Source organism: Hyla sarda, chromosome 1 (genome assembly GCF_029499605.1).
Source record: "Hyla sarda isolate aHylSar1 chromosome 1, aHylSar1.hap1, whole genome shotgun sequence".
Taxonomy (NCBI): Eukaryota; Metazoa; Chordata; class Amphibia; order Anura; family Hylidae; genus Hyla; species Hyla sarda.
Genome location: NC_079189.1, coordinates 353,881,687 through 353,898,129, shown reverse-complemented (window position 1 = coordinate 353,898,129; position 16,443 = coordinate 353,881,687). Strand labels below are relative to the sequence as shown.

Below are 16,443 nucleotides of genomic sequence, written 5' to 3'. Positions count from 1 at the left end.
ACGTGGCTAAGATCTGTGGGAATGAGTGATCTTACCTGGACATGTGAGTTAAAGTGCAGTAAAACCCTGAGACCTGTAAATAAAACAAAGTATATCAAATCTTAGGAAATTAAATCAAAAGTATTGACTGATAAAAACAAGCTATTTAATGTATCAAAACTCAAAGCAATTTCAAATATAGTTAAATCAATTGCATTTGTATTTAGCAGACGTATGAAAAACCAGGTTCTGAATCAAACTTTTGGAGAATGAGTAAATTTATGTAATCTGGCACTGTCAATAGCTATTATACAATTTTCTAGAATACAGTGAAATCATTGTAGAGATTAAGGTCATAGATATTTATATATTAATTTATAGTGTCAGGATAGATCACATCCTAAGCTTTTTGTTCACTCTACAATCATTTGACTTGAATTAAGGTAAGTGCTCAGTTCTAGAATCATAAAATACAATACAATGGAACACTATGAGACAGTTACAGGCTTAGAGTAGATCATTTAATGCTTTGTTTTAGTTACTACCTGGAATGCTTTAACTTGTCAATCAATATAGATATTACAAAGAACAACTTTGTGTTTTCCCACTGTTCTCTTTAAGCACTGTCAGTAAAATAACACACTTAGCCAATTCCAAATTCCCCAAGGTAAAGGTAATTAAACTGTTTGTATAGTTTTGATTATCCAGAGTTAGACTGTAAATAGACTGTAAAGTGGGTTCATAAGTTAACTGAAGTAAAGAAATCAATGTTTTTTTTCTACTTGGAGAATATAAAACATAGCAATAAAAATATTGTACTTAATATTTAGTAGTATGTTAATATTATTATTATTATTATTAGTAGTAGTAGTAGTAATAGTTGTAGTAGTAATTCTAATAGTAGTAGTAGTAGTAGTAGTAGTAGTAGTACTACAGTAGTATATAAGCTTAAAAGGACATCATTTTTATTAAAAAGGGAACAAAGAATAATACTTAAACTGGAATGGCTTATGGTGGCCGCTTGTCTGTAGAAGATAACACAGTAAAAAAAAGTACATGCAGTCTGTTGAAATGCTGTACACAACAAAGGCTTTACTTGCACATGCTTAGTGGTTAAATGTAGACAAACAAAGCTTATAATGCATCGAGGTTCTAACAAAAAGGTGCACAACATGGTTATACTCTGCAAACACATTCAGTGTGGCTTAGGCTAAACAGTAATCTTGGCTAAACTAAAGTCTTCCTGACTCTTATTTAGACCTCTGCTCCAGAGGATCAGAAAACACTCATCATTTTTGACCCTTGTGACTCGGACTCTAAAGATACTCAAGCTCTGGCTTTTGCTTTAAGAGCTACTCACATTTAGGGTAGGGTCACAGGTAATGGATCCACAACATATTTCACAATGCGGATCCGCCGGTGACCAGACCCATATTGTGCCTCCTGTTTTTGCCGAAACCGGGCCAGGCCAGGGGCGGGTCAAGGGGGGTGGGCGGTTTTAGGCAACAGCAGGAGGCATAATATGGGTCGGGTCACCGATGGATCTGTAGTGTAAAGAACGCTGGAGATCTGTTACGTGTGACCTACCCTTACATTTGACTCTTCTTTCTTCAGTTGCTCTTGTAAACTTGTAGCTGTCTCCATCTACTCATTCTTAATACTAGGGTAAGCATACTAATATACCCAATTTTGCACAGCCATGTCCACACACTCACCTTAATTCTAGAGGCTATCTGACCAGGTGCTATGTTGGTAGGAATCATTTGGTATCTGTTATATCCATAGCTCACACAGCAATCCTCTCCGGTTCGGGGCCAGTCATCTCCAGCAGCTCACAGCTTTTCAATCTCAGTCTCTCACAGCCTATCACCACTTGTGATTGCTGTCATAACTGTCACTCCAGACTCCATCAAGCATTTCTCTCAGGGTACAATTTAGGGCAGGGTCACACGGGGCACAAATATGCTGCGGATGTGCCGACAGCAGTCACAAGCGGCAGTCAAGAGCTCACTTTACAGTGCCTCTGTAATTGCTGTTAGCGCATGCGCAGCGTCAAATATGCCGCAAATGCACCCCGTGTGACCTTGCTCTTACAGTAACTTTTCTAGCCCTGCACAAGTTAAGTTTAGCATTATGCCAGTGTTTCACCTCATACACCAGTAAGCCCCTACCGGAAGGGATCTTGTGGTAGCCCCTAGTAACTACCTAACAGCAACATGGTGAACAAGGCTTCAATTCCCCAGTTCTATGCTGCGTAAACAGGTTGTTGGAGTTTGCATTATGCTAATGATGAGGGATCATTATTAGTGGAACAGGTAGGACACCAGAATTATCGAACAGTGTCTTGTGTTCTTGGTGTTCAAGTTTCACAAGTCATGGATATGGTTGATAGATTACTGGGAAAGGCTGGTGAGGACCCAGTGATTATGGTCCCCATTTGTACCAATAAGGGTGGGTTCACACCAGGTTTTTGCAATACAGTTCCGTTATACGTTTTCAATTTGTAAACCGTACGGAATCGTATTGAAAACCGTGTGCATTGACTCTCCATTGAAAACCTTATGCCAAAAGATTCATCCGGTTGTGCCCATTTTGCCTCTTGCATGGTTTTGTCCGTTTTTTCCCCGTACCCAAAATGATGGGATATCAGCGATAAAATTCTTTCTAGAAATGAGTGGCCTGAATCAAGAATTGTGCTCCCTATTGGTGGATTTAGTTACCTTTGCTCTGACACATAACTTCTTTATCTTTAAGGGGGCCTCTACCTTCAGCTCCAGGGGACTGCAATGGGGGCGGCCTGTGTGCCCTCATATGCTAATCTCTTCCTGGGGCTGTGAGAGAGGACCCTCTTTTCATCGGATGCTATTCCCCACCTGGAGAAGGGGATTTCATGGGGGCGGTATATAGACGACGTGTTAATCATCTGGCAGGGGACCCCCATGGAATTTGATGAGTTCATAAGGTGTCTCAATGCTAATAATTGGAATATACGTCTTGCGTATAAAAGAAGCTGATCTGTTATTGACTTTTTAGATATAAAAATTCAGGTTGACATGACTGGTTACATCCAAACAGATTTATACTGTAAAAGCACCTCAGCGAATACTGTCCTGCACTCATCATCAGCTCATCCATCTCACGTAATCAAAAATATCCCAGTGGGTCAGTTTCTGAGAGCCAGATGTTTGCGCTCCACAGATGGGAAATTTGAGGCCCAGGCTATGGATTTAAAGAAGAGGTTCCAAGAAAGGGGATATAGCAACAGATGTATTAAACGGGCCTACCTCAGCAAACAGTAAAGAACGGATTTCCTAACTGAATCCAAGTAGAGAAGATGGACTGAAACCCGAACAGGTGAGATGAATTCTTGATTTTTCATCCAATAATTTTCAAGTTTCTGATATTATGAAACAACATTGTTCTAAACTTCTCACGGATCCAATACTATCTCGGTGCTTATCATCTAGACCAGCAATTACTTACCTTGGGCAAAAAGCCTGAAAGACATGTTGGCGCATAGTTATCATACACCAAAACCAAAATGGGGAAGCTCGGCCTGTGGTCACTGTGTAGCATGTTGTAACAAGGACTGAGTGACCCATTTTTCGGATGCTTTAAAGACTAAATGCTATGAGATTAGACACACAATCAATTGTACTACCAGAGGTATCATTTATGCTGCCACACGTCCTTGTGATCTCACCTATATAGGTAGGACAACTCGAGAAATGAGACACAGTATCCATGAAGATGTCCGAAACATTTAGTCATAAGAGAAAGAGATGGGGGCTCAACCAAACTTATCTCAATGATAATAGTAAGGGGTGCTACTAGCAGCAAAAGTCACAATTACAGCACAAAAAGAAAAGAGAAAGCTGCAAAAAAGTGCACACCCAATCAGTAATGCATACCTATACAAAAGTCTTTATTGAGTACAAAAAACCACAAATATGAATAAAGTATGACAGCATGGACATTTAAAAACAATTAAAATACTCAAACATAGAGCAAAACCACAACATGGGAAGGGGCCATGAACCCCCTGCCCAACCTGTCCTGCACAAATATCAAAGGTAAAGCTACTACTCCAGGTTGCACATATATGAGAAAATATACTAATACTGAGCCAAATAATATAAATGACTGCCCAAATGCATAAGGAATAATAACACAATAAATAATCATATTGGCAAACCACAGACGGAGGAGAAGCTGAATGCAAATGCAGGGCAGGACAGCCAGGACCCCACGTGTTACGTCACTCCATGGTGACTTGCTTTAGTCAGCAACAGAGGAAGTGGACATACAGAGGTTGAAGACCATCCCCTGCCATTTTACATTGAAGCATAATAGTTACATACCATTCTTGTAAATTGGACTCTTTGGAGTCAGGCTCTTTTGCAATCGTAAGCAATTGCTTTCTTTTCGAATTTAGGTTTTATTATTATATTTTATCAATTTTTAACGTCTGCATCTATTCCTTACCTTCACTTTCTCTTTCTTTTTCTTTTTAGCCCCACTATGATATCCCTCCCTCGGCGATTGAACATCATGATGTCACTGACTTCTCTTTTATGTTATTACCTCTTCTCCTATCTTGTAGGTGTCGGGGGTTTAATTATTTACTATTCCACCATGGTAGATGTGACCACAATGCCTTTCCTAGTCAACCATTAGTTGTCTTAGAAGGTCTGCATTTTTCATCACTTGTATTCAAAATAACTGTGTTATTCCTAGTGTCTGTACCATATTGCCTCCATTAAATTTGGGTATATGTGACTTATCTTTTGTTATAACCCTATTGTACCTTTGAAATACATTTCTAGCTAGGTGGACTTCTTTAGTATTTTGATACCACATCTGTACCTATGGGTAATATTTGGCCCATTACTTCTGCAGGTAATGTATTGTCCTCACATGTATTAGTGTCCTTCACTTTCACGTGTGGCACTCCCTCCTTGGTTTCTTCACATCCCGTATTTTTGTGTATGCTCACTCCATCTTCACCCTTCTTTCCTATTCACCTTCAATGGAGTGTGGGATGAATTGGCCCCTCATCTCACATTCTTATATTGTATTTTTAGCACATTGTTGGTACACATATATATATATATATATATATATATATATATATATATATATATATATATGTATATATATATATATATATATATATATATATATATATATATATATATAATATCAGAAATGGTGCAGCACTCCACAAGATATCCAAAACAAACTATTTATTTCCACATGTCATAAAGTGCGACGTTTCAGCCCCTCAATGGAGCTATTTTCAATATATATATTATACTTCTTTGCTCTTTCATCCTGCATTTCTTGCTATTTGTACGCTATTTAATTATTTTCCCTCAGTAACACTTACTTAGCACATACATTTTATCCCTTGTCTATTTTGACAGGGATATCTTTCATATGTTTTTTTATTTATATATTTTATATTCTTTATTTTTATTTTCATTTTCAGCATGATATATATTATCACATATTTCAATATATTTTTTATTTATTATTTTTTACATTTTTCTTTATTAACACACTTGCCTTCTTTTGAATTGCTATCTATGTCTTCTATATTCTGATGCAGAGACCAGGACACTGAGTACTGTGCAACCTGAGTTTCTTTGCAGAATATGTTTTTTATCTATTGATGCTGGGTTGGCGCTATCCCGAGGTGACCAGTTGCCTCGGAGATGCGCTGTCCCAGAGTGATGCGTTACCACAGAGACACGCCTGTACCACCCCTCCTCTGATGCGATTCACGCGTCACTGGGGAGCGGGGCTGGGCGTTCCTGCGATGCGCTGACACCACGCAATGCGCTCCTCCTCCCCGTGTGAAGCCTGCCAGGTAGGAGGGCTTGGATCTCTGAAAAATACCGGTATTTTTCCCTTCTCTTCTTGTATATAGCGGATGTGAGGTCCGGACTATGTATTATTTTGATGGATTTTACTGTAATAGACACCGCCTATTATGTCGTAACATTCGGTCACATGATTGAACCTGAAAGAGTGGTCTATATATCATCTGATCGCCTGTACATCCTACTATTGGTAGTTGGGAAACATATATAGGAGAGGTTTGCCATGTTATGACCACGCCCCTGAAGAAGCCTTGGAGGCTGGTCTACCCCTGTAGTTCACTTGGTAATGATTATTCTCACTTTTGTTGTTATTACTTGGGTAGTTTTTGCATTATTATGTTATTACTTGCGTCATGCACTGGTATTTAGTTTCATGATAATGATGATGATTGTTGGGAAAACAATATACCCTTTATATAGCTATTTACATTGTGGTCACATCCCATTGCTAGCCTCCATTTCCGCTCAGTTTTTCACCAGCTGAACTTTCTATCTTTATATGTAATTTCATACGTTTTCAAATGTAAGTCTTTTTGAGTACTAATGTTTCAATAAAGCAATTTTTATCTGATCTATACACCCTTTTCTTCTCGTTGTATAAGATTTGTAATGTTGAAAGAAACATTGCATATAGTGGGAACAAGTGAGACATGGCTGGATTGACTGGGAGTTAATACGCAGGTTAATAGACTGTTTCATAATCATACAACTAAAAAAAGAGAAAGTGGTTTGCCTCCATTATTATTATTATTATTATAATATATATATATATATATATATATATATATATATATATATCGCCCTAGGATCCAGGTCACTTTACATTTGATAATGAGTTGAAATACATGACGCAGGTACAGTGAACATGACACATAGTAAGTGACATGTAGGAAAATGGCCCTGTCCGTATGGGCTTACAATCTACATAATTTTTCAATAAGTATAATCTTACCTAAAGCCCATCCTATGTGATGACATATGTGAGGGAAATGAATTGTGGAACATCTCTGAATGTTAATAAGAACAACAAAAGAAAATACTATTTGGTGTTTGTTGTTAAATCTACAAGTACCATGAAAGCAGAAGGAGATCTATAGTAAGGTACATAGATGAAGCAGAAAATAATAGTGATCTTGCTAAAAGGTGTCTGTGTATCAAAGTCTGCCGCCCGGGTAAACGGCAGTGTCAGACCGCCCTGACAGCTTTCCTAGTGATTGGTAAAGTGCTGATTCCGCTTTGTGCCTTGTCACTGAGAGAACTGTGCAACCATTTATTGCCACCCAGTCTTTTCCCTTCCCCTGCCCAGCACCGATCTGTGTGATATCAGTAATTGGTCCTGGGCAGGAAAGGCTCAATGGGCTGTGCACATTGGATCCAGCATCCTACAAAAGGTCTTAAGGTCCCAAGAAGCAGCTTACACGATTTAAAGGGGTTATCCACCATAAGGTGATTTCAGTACTTACCTGCCAGAACTAGACATTTCCTGTTGCATTTTGTTTTCCAAACTACACATCCCATAGTTCCCTGCTTGAAAGTTTGAAATCACTTTCCTTCCTCCCACACATCAGCCACCCCACCCATTGAAACACAGTGTTTTCTAATCAAGGGGCCTAACCAGGGGGCCTACAGCTGTTGCAAAATTGAAGCAGGATTGGCTCCCTATGATCACCTGTTTAGTGACGTCAGGTCTCGTTGCACTGCAACCTGGGAAATCCCAAGACATGAGTAATTTTGTATGCTGTTAAAAATAAATATTGGGGCGATATTCACAGAAAAATTGTGAGAAAAACGTCACACACAGGTAAATACACTAATGTATATTATGAACTACACTAACTTTACAGCCCATGTAGCATAGTCAAATAAAAATTATTTCTGGAATACCCCTTTAACCCCTTCACGACGAGCGACGTACATGTACGGCGCCGCGAAGTGTCACATGTACGTCGCGGGGTTCCGGGAGCGCCACGTCATTGGGTAGCGGTGATTGGGCGGGAAGACTGCCGTTATCTAACAGCAGGCATCCCGGCACATCGCCGAGGGGGGTCCTGAGACCCCCCCATGACCACGATGCGTGCAAATCGCAGGTCAATTCAGACCTGCGATCTGCGCGATTCCGGGTCATACGGGTCACTGGTGACCCGGTGACCCGGAAAATAAGTGGGATCGGGGGTGTCCGAGACACCCTCAATCCCCCTGAAGGGATAGGAGTTTGGTGGCAGGGGTGACACCACTCCTATCCCTGCTATTGGTCGGCCGAGCGACCGACCGATAGCAGACCGGGGGAGGGGGGGTTAAAGTTCGGTTCCCCCGCTTTGCCCACCTATCGGTGTCGGTGCAAAACGGGGGAACCGTCCAGGGAAGGTCGGCGCCGAAGGTCTCTACCTGGATCCCGGATCCCCGAGCGCGATCCTCCCCCACGTGCGGCGGCGGCTAGGTGAGTTGTTGCCTAGCAACATCCGGAGGGCCACAGTTTACAGTGGTCTCTAAACCGTGGCCCTCCAGATATTGCAAAACTACAACTCCCAGCATGCCCAGACAGCTGTTTGCTGTGTGGGCATGCTGGGACTTGTAGTTTTGCAATATTTAGAGGGGCTCAGGTTGTAGATCACTAAGTGGTCTCAAACTGTAGCCCTCCAGATGTTGCAAAACTACAACTCTCAGCATGCCCAGACAGCAGTTTGCTGTCTGGGCATGCTGCAAGTTGTAGTTTTGCAACATCGGGAGGACCACAGTTTTGAGACCACTGGACAGTGATTTACAACCTGAACCCCTCTAAATCTTGCAAAACTAAAACTCCCAGCATTCAGGAACAGCATAAGGCTGTCTTGGCATGCTGGGAGTTGTACTTGCGTGCCTCCAGCCATAGCAAAACTACATCTCCCAGCATGCCCTTCCGCAATCAGTACATGCTGGGAGTTGTAGTTTTGCAACAGCTGGAGGCACACTGGTTGGAAAATACTGAGTTAGGTCATAGAACCTAACTCAAGGTTTTCCAGCCAGTGTGCCTCCAGATGTTGCAAAACTACAACTCCCAGCATGCATGGTCTGTCAGTGCATGCTGGGAGTTGTAGTTTTGACCCCCCCTCCCGTGTGAATGTGCAGGCTACATTCACACTGGCGGCAGATTACAGTGAGTTCCCCGCTACAAATTTGAGCTGCGGCAAATTTTCCGCCGCAGCTCAAACTCCTAGCGGGAGACTCAGTGTAATTTGCCGCCAGTGTGAATGTAACCTAAAAACACTACACTACACTAACATAAAATAAAGAGTAAAACACTACATATACACACGTACACTGCTCCTCCACCACCCCCCTCCCCAATAAAAATGAAAAATGTATTGTATGGCAGTGTTTCTAAGATGGAGCCTCCAGCTGTTGCAAAACAAAAACTCCCAGCATTTCTGGACAGCAATTGACTGTCCAAGCATGCTGGGAGTTTAGCAACAGCTGGAGGCACCCTGTTTGGGAATCACTGGCATAGAATACCCCTATGTCCACCCCTATGCAAGTCCCTAATTCAGGCCTCAAATGCGCATGGCGCTCTCACTTTGGAGCCCTATCGTATTTCAAGGCAACAGAATAGGGTCACATATGGGGTATCGCCGTACTCGGGAGAAATTGCCGAACAAATTTTGTGGGGCTTTTTCTCCTTTTACCCCTTATGAAAAGGAACAGTTGGGGTCTACACCAGCATGTTAGTGTATAAAAATAAAAATGTTTGCACTAACATGCTGGTGTTGCCCTATACTTTTCATTTTCACAAGAGGTAAAAGGGAAAAACGCCCCCCCAAAATTTGTAACGCAATTTCTCCCAAGTACGGAGATACCCCATATGTGGGCACAAAGTGCTCTGGGGGCGCACAACAAGGCCCAGAAGGGAGAGTGCACCATGTACATTTGAGGTGATTTGCACAGGGGTGGCTGATTGTTACAGCGGTTCTGACAAACGCAAAAAAAAAACCACACCCACATGTGACCCCATTTTGGAAACTACACCCCTCACGGAATGTAATAAGGGGTACAGTGAGAATTTACACCCCACAGGTGTCTGACGGATCTTTGGAACAGTGGTCCGTAAAAATGAAAAATTTTGCACAGCCCACTGTTCCAAAGATCTGTCAGACACCAGGGGGGGAGGGGGGGGTGGGGGGGGGGATAAATGCTCACTGTACCCCTCATTACATTCTGTGAGGGGTCTAGTTTCCAAAGTGGTATGCCATGTGGGGGTTATTTTGCTGGTCTGGCACCATAGGGGCTTCCTAAATGCGACATGCCCCCCCCCCCCCCCCCCCCCCCCGACCAAAATTTGCTCTCAAAAAGCCAAATATGATGCCTTCTCTTCTGAGCAGTGTAGTTCGCCCGCAGTGCAGTTCAGGTCCACTTATGGGGTACCTCCATACTCAGAAGAGATGGGGTTACAAATTTTGGGGGGGTCTTTTCTGCTATTAACCCTTGCAAAAATGTGAAATTTGGGGGGAAACCCACATTTTAGTGAAATTATTATTATTTTTTTTTTACATATGCAAAAGTCGTGAAACACCTGTGGGGTATTAAGGATCACTTTATCCCTTGTTACGTTCCTCAAGAGGTCTAGTTTCCAAAATGGTATGCCATGTGGGTATTTTTTGCTGTCCTGGCACCATAGGGGCTTCCTAAATGCAACATGCCCCCCGAGCAAAATTTGCTCTCAAAAAGCCAAATATGACTCCTTCTCTTCTGAGCATTGTAGTTCGTCCGCAGTGCACTTCAGGTCCACTTATGGGGTACCTCCATATTCAGAAGAGATGGGGTTACAAATTTTGGGGGGTCTTTTCTTCTATTAACCCTTTAAAAAATGTGAAATTTGGGGGAAAACCAACATTTTTGTGAAAAATTTGGTTTTTTTTTACATATGCAAAAGTCGTGAAACACCTGTGGGGTATTAAGGCTCACTTTATTCCTTGTTATGTTCCTCAAGGGGTCTAGTTTTTTTTTGCTGTTCTGGCACCATAGGGGCTTCCTAAATGCGACATTCCCCCCAAAAACCATTTCAGAAAAACTTACTCTCTAAAATCCCCTTGTTGCTCCTTCGCTTCTGAGCCCTCTACTGCACCCGCCGAACACTTTACGTAGACATATGAGGTATGTCCTTACCCGAGAGAAATTGGGCTACAAATATAAGTACACATTTTCTCCTTTTACCCCTTGTAAAAATTAAAAAATTGGGTCTACAAGAACATGCGAGTGTAAAAAATTAAGATTTTTAATTTTCTCCTTCACTTTGCTGCTTTTCCTGTGAAACACCTAAAGGGTTAAAACATTTACTGAATGTAATTTTGAATACTTTGGGGGGTGCAGTTTTTATAATGGGGTCATTCATGGGGTATTTCTAATATGAAGACCCTTCAAATCAACTTCAAACCTGAACTGGTCCCTGAAAAATTGCGAGTGTGAAAATTTTGTGAAAAATTGGAAAATTGCTGCTGAACTTTGAAGCCCTCTGGCGTCTTCCAAAAGTAAAAACTTGTCAATTTTATGATGCAATCATAAAGTAGACATATTGTATATGTGAATCCCCAAAAAAATTTTTGGGAATATCCATTTTCCTTACAAGCAGAGAGCTTCAAAATTAGAAAAATGCTAAATTTTTAATTTTTTCATCAAATTTGGGGATTTTTCACCATGAAAGGATGCAAGTTACCACAAAAATTTACCACTATGTTAAAGTAGAATATGTCACGAAAAAACTGTCTCAGAATCAGAATGATAACTAAAAGCATTCCAGAGTTATTAATGTTTAAAGTGACAGTGGTCAGATTTGCAAAAAAGGGCTTCGTCCTAGAGGTGAAAATGGGCTCCGTCCTTAAGGGGTTAAGGGATGAAGAAGACCTTCAGGGCCTTCTGTGATGTCAGAGTCATGTGATCAGTCACATGACCAGGAAGAGTAACTACAGTATTGTGTACTACAATGGTCAGGGACTTCTATCAATATGTGTGTTTGTTGGTATGGCAGAACTTTGTGTATGTGTTGGTGTAGAGCTGTGTGTATGTTGGTGCAGCACTGCAATGTCTATGTTGGCATAGCAGAGTCGTGTATATAGAGTAATGTTTGCATAGCAGAGCTGTGTGTCGGAATCCTGAGATGGACATTTACCTGTTATTTACTTCTGTGATTAACACACTTTTGGTTTTTCACCGTTTTTCTGGGTGGCATGGTACTCCTGTGTCTCTGGCACTCCCATAGAAATGCATAAAGGTGGTGTGTTGATCCCAGCTCCTTGCAATAGGGTATCTGGAGCGCCGTGCAAGAAATCGCAGCTGGTTGCAGCTGTTGGACCTCCAGCGATCAGACATTAATCCACTATGCTTTGGAAGGACTACACATTTAAGCTAGCAGGATATGACTTTAACTTTCTCTTCAATCCTAGACGACCAAAATTAGTGACATTGGGGGAGACTTATCAAAATCTGTCCAGAGGAAAAGTTGCTCAGGTACCCATAGCAACCAATCAGCTTGCTTCTTTCATTTTTAACAAGGCCTCTGGGAAATGAAAGAAGCAATCTGATTGGTCGCTATGGGTAACTGGGCAACTTGGCCTCTGCACAGGTTTTGATAAATCTCCCCCATTAACTCCTCTACTGCCTTAGACCACCAGGTTTCATACAAACTAGTTTAGTTAGTATGAAATATACTGTACAGTAAGTATTATGATTCATATTGGGTATGGGTAACACTGTGGATTTTGTGTATCTAGACTTTTCAAAGGCATTTCATAAAGTACTAGATAAGAGCTTGTTCCCATTCATCCATCAATGCATTGAACTTTACTATCATGGTAGTAAAATGCACATAGAAAACTGATTCCAGAACCTATACCATTATTGCTAATGGTGCCTAGTAACAGGGATACGGGCAGGTGTGGTGAACTTATGCTGTAAGAACTACACTATTTCTTAGGCACCAGGGAATGGGCAGAGCACCATTATAAACGTGGTATCTTGCAGGGATTGGTGCAGGAAGCTTTAGCAAAGTGCACACTGACTCTTTAAGTTGCAGCAAGTGCATGCAGGGTTTAATGGCGGGCAACCAGAGTAATTCAGGGAATGGAAGGACTACACTTCCCAAAAAGACTTCCAGATCAGAATTAGGGTTATTTAGTTTAGAAAAAAGAAGGCTTAGGGGAGACCTAATAACTATTTATAAATATATCAGGGGACAGTACAGAGATCTTTACCATGATCTGTTTATACCCAGAACTGTATCTATAACAAGGGGGCATCCTCTATGTTTAGAGGAAAGAAGGTTTCTTCACCAGCACAGACGGGGGTTCTTTACTGTAAGAGCAGTGAGACTATGGAACTCTCTTCCAGAGGATGTGATCATGGTGAACACAATAAAAAAAAACTTAAAAAGAGGTCTGGACATGTTTCTGGAGAGTAATAACATTACAGGTTATGGGACAGAACCAGGAACGTAGCTGTAGAGGTAGCAGAGCTAGCAGTTGCACCAGGGCCCTGGTGCCTAAGGGGGCCCCAAAGCACATCTGCCCCAAAAGAGACCAGTATTATAATTGAAATATGGGGCCCTGTTGCAGATTTTGCATCAGGCCCAGATGCTACAAGTTACAGCTCTGGACAGAACATTGATCCGGGATTTATTCTGATTGCCATATTTGGAGTTGGGAAGGAATTTTTGTCCCTAGTATGAGGCACTTGGAATTAGTCTCATAAGGGATTTTCGCCTTCTTCTGGATCAACACAGTAGGGACAAAATAAGGTTATAGCTTAAACTTGATGTACTCTATTCATTTTTCAACCTTAAGAACTGTATATCTAACTATGCAACCTCTAAAGGACAGACACCGAACTGCAGCAATGATGGAAGTGACAGGAGAATATCCAGGAAGAAGGTACAGGTCTACAGTGAGGAAGTAGAGCTGAGAATGCTGCTATGTGCTGACGTGTTCCTGTACACACAGTACACCAGTGGATGCCAACAGCTTGCCAACGTCATTGGCAACAGCTTATGGGAAAGCTACAAAATTGGTGTTTTGCAGTAGCAACCAATATTCTTTCCCCAGTGACCATCACATGAGCTTCTTGACTTTTTGGGGCTAGGTCTATAATATGGTCATTTTTTATATACTTCTTATGATACATCAGAACCACGGTAAGCTATTTATTCAAAGTTATATTTTAAGGATAACTATAAGTGCACTCCTCACAAATATTGCCCATTTGATGCAATGATTGTGTCTGTTCTTTTGGAGTTTAGTGGTGACCTATTGATTTTACCAGTTTCGGTACAGCCTAGATATAAACAATTAAGGTTCCCATACAGTGAAAAAAAAAATGACAAAAAACATAAGGAATCGATGAAAAGTGTATCTTGCAGAATCACAAGCCTTTTAATAATAGAAAGAATCTTTATTTGTGAAACCTGTAATATCCCCTTAAAGAGGGACCACTTATTTCCAAGTAGATATTGATACAAATCCATTTTGTCCATTCAGCTGCATCTCTTACAGATGAGAGCTGAGTTCAGGAGTAATTTGACTTGGTGTTCAATATGGTAATATGTTCCCTAATGGTGTGTAATGATAATGATTATTTTCTTCTTGAGTGAGGTTTGATGAGCTGCACTAAGCTATCCCACTCTCAGGTGTTTAGTGCTACACTTACTCTCTGGCCTAATGGGCTAGTTTATAAGACAGAAGTCATTTACCATATGGTTTATTTTTTGTAATAAATAAGTGTAAGTGCTGATCACAATAATATGTAAATATAAAATTCTGCCCCTACAGTGTTGCTGAAGAAAAAAAAAAAAATATAATAATAATATAAATTATATATATATATATATATATATATATATATATATGTGTATATATATATATATATATATATATATATATATATATAGATATATATATATATATATATATATATACAGTGATCCCTCAACTTACAATGGCTTCAACATACAATAGTTTCAACATACAATGGTCTTTTCTGGACTATTGTAACTTGAAACCAGCCTTAACATACAATGCTACGGACAGTCCAGATCTGTGAAACATGTCAATGACTGAAAAAACTGACCAATCAGAATGGGCATTCCCTGGTAAAACCCCTGTATTAATGAAGTGAATGCACTGACTGGCTGTCTGGTAGCGCCTCCTACACTACAGGGAGGTATTACATGTTCTGTGCTCTTTACCTGTGCCAGAACTAGCAGCTCCTTTGGACACCAATTAAGGGCGGCTCTATTTAACTTTTTTAGGACATTGCGTGCACTGTACAGGATTCTACAAATATGCACAAACCAATAAATTTAACCACAAACCAAGTATTTAGTCTTAAATTTTTATTTCCAAGAATTTATACATAAAACAACATAAAAGTTCTAAGGTGTATTACCACTCCATTGTGGCAGTACGGCAAATTTAGAGAGCAATGCAATGTCTTCTACATTGCTTCCCCAAACTTTATTTTCTGGGTTTACTCTCAATCCTGAAGTGCTTTCACTGCATGAAAAAATTCATAGGAAATCGATTAGCATTAGAAAAACAACTGTGATAACACCTTAAAGGGGTACTCCGGTGGAAAACATTTTTTTTTTTAAATCGTCTTGTCCCAGAAAGTTAAACAGATTTGTAAATTACTTCTATTAAAAAATCCATTACTTATTAGCGGCTGTATGCTACAGAGGAAATTCTTTGCTTTTTTATTTATTTTTGTCCACAATGCTTTCTGCTGACACCTGATGCCCGTATCAGGAACTGTCCAGAGTAGGAGAAAATCTTCATTGCAAACCTATGCTGCTCTGGACAGTTCCTGACACGGACAGAGGTGTCAGCAGAGAGCAATGTGAACAAGACAAAAAAGAAATTCAAAAAGTAAAGAATTTCCTCTGTAGCATACAGCTGCTAATAAGTACTGGAAGGATAAAGATATTTAATAGAAGTTTATTTAATAGTTAATTTAAAAAAAAAAAAAGTTTTCCACCGGAGTACCCCTTTAAGGACACAGGACGAATATGGATGTCCTGTGCCCACTCCTGCGTCAAATCCCCTTTGGTCCCAGTTGCTCTCATCAGTAAGGACCCACGGCTGTGAACATCGTCAATTGGGCAGTTGTCCGGCAAAAGTCCTTTAGAGGCCATGAGCAAAGTTGAAAGTTAAAAGATCTATTGCCCGTTAGCTGCTTGCGACCACCACGGCAAAATTGCGTTGTCCTAATCAACTGAAAGGATGGTGGGAGGTCTCTCACCTGGCCCAATCCTTTCTGATTGGTGCCCCTACACTGCAGGCAGCCTCATCAGCCTGTAGTATTGGAGCACTGATAACATTGATCAATGCTATGCTACGACACAGCATTGTTCAGTATTTGCAATTGAAAGATTGCATGTAATAGTCCCCTATGGGAACTAAAAATAAAAACAAAAATGTTACCGATAAAAACTATAGATTCTATGAACCCCAAACAACCTTGTATACGGAAAAAGTAAAGTGTTATAGAAGTCAGAAGCTTACCATTTTTAATGGGTACTCCCGTGCCCCAACGTTCTGAACATTTTGTTCAGAACATTTGGAGC

At 40.6% G+C, this 16,443-nt stretch overlaps 1 protein-coding gene across 41 annotated transcripts in view; it reads right to left on the bottom strand.

Annotated features, from left to right (window-relative positions):
* PTPRD (protein tyrosine phosphatase receptor type D) overlaps positions 1–16,443 on the bottom strand; it is a 1,959,121-nt gene that overhangs the window by 1,069,052 nt on the left and 873,626 nt on the right. For 40 of the 41 annotated variants that reach the window (XM_056521458.1, XM_056521449.1, XM_056521479.1 and 37 more), the window contains exon 7: positions 36–73. The exons of the other annotated variant lie outside the window; for it this stretch is intronic. The gene's annotated coding sequence lies outside the window, so the exon portion shown is untranslated. The remainder of the gene's footprint in view (positions 1–35; positions 74–16,443) is intronic. 41 annotated transcript variants of the gene reach the window in all.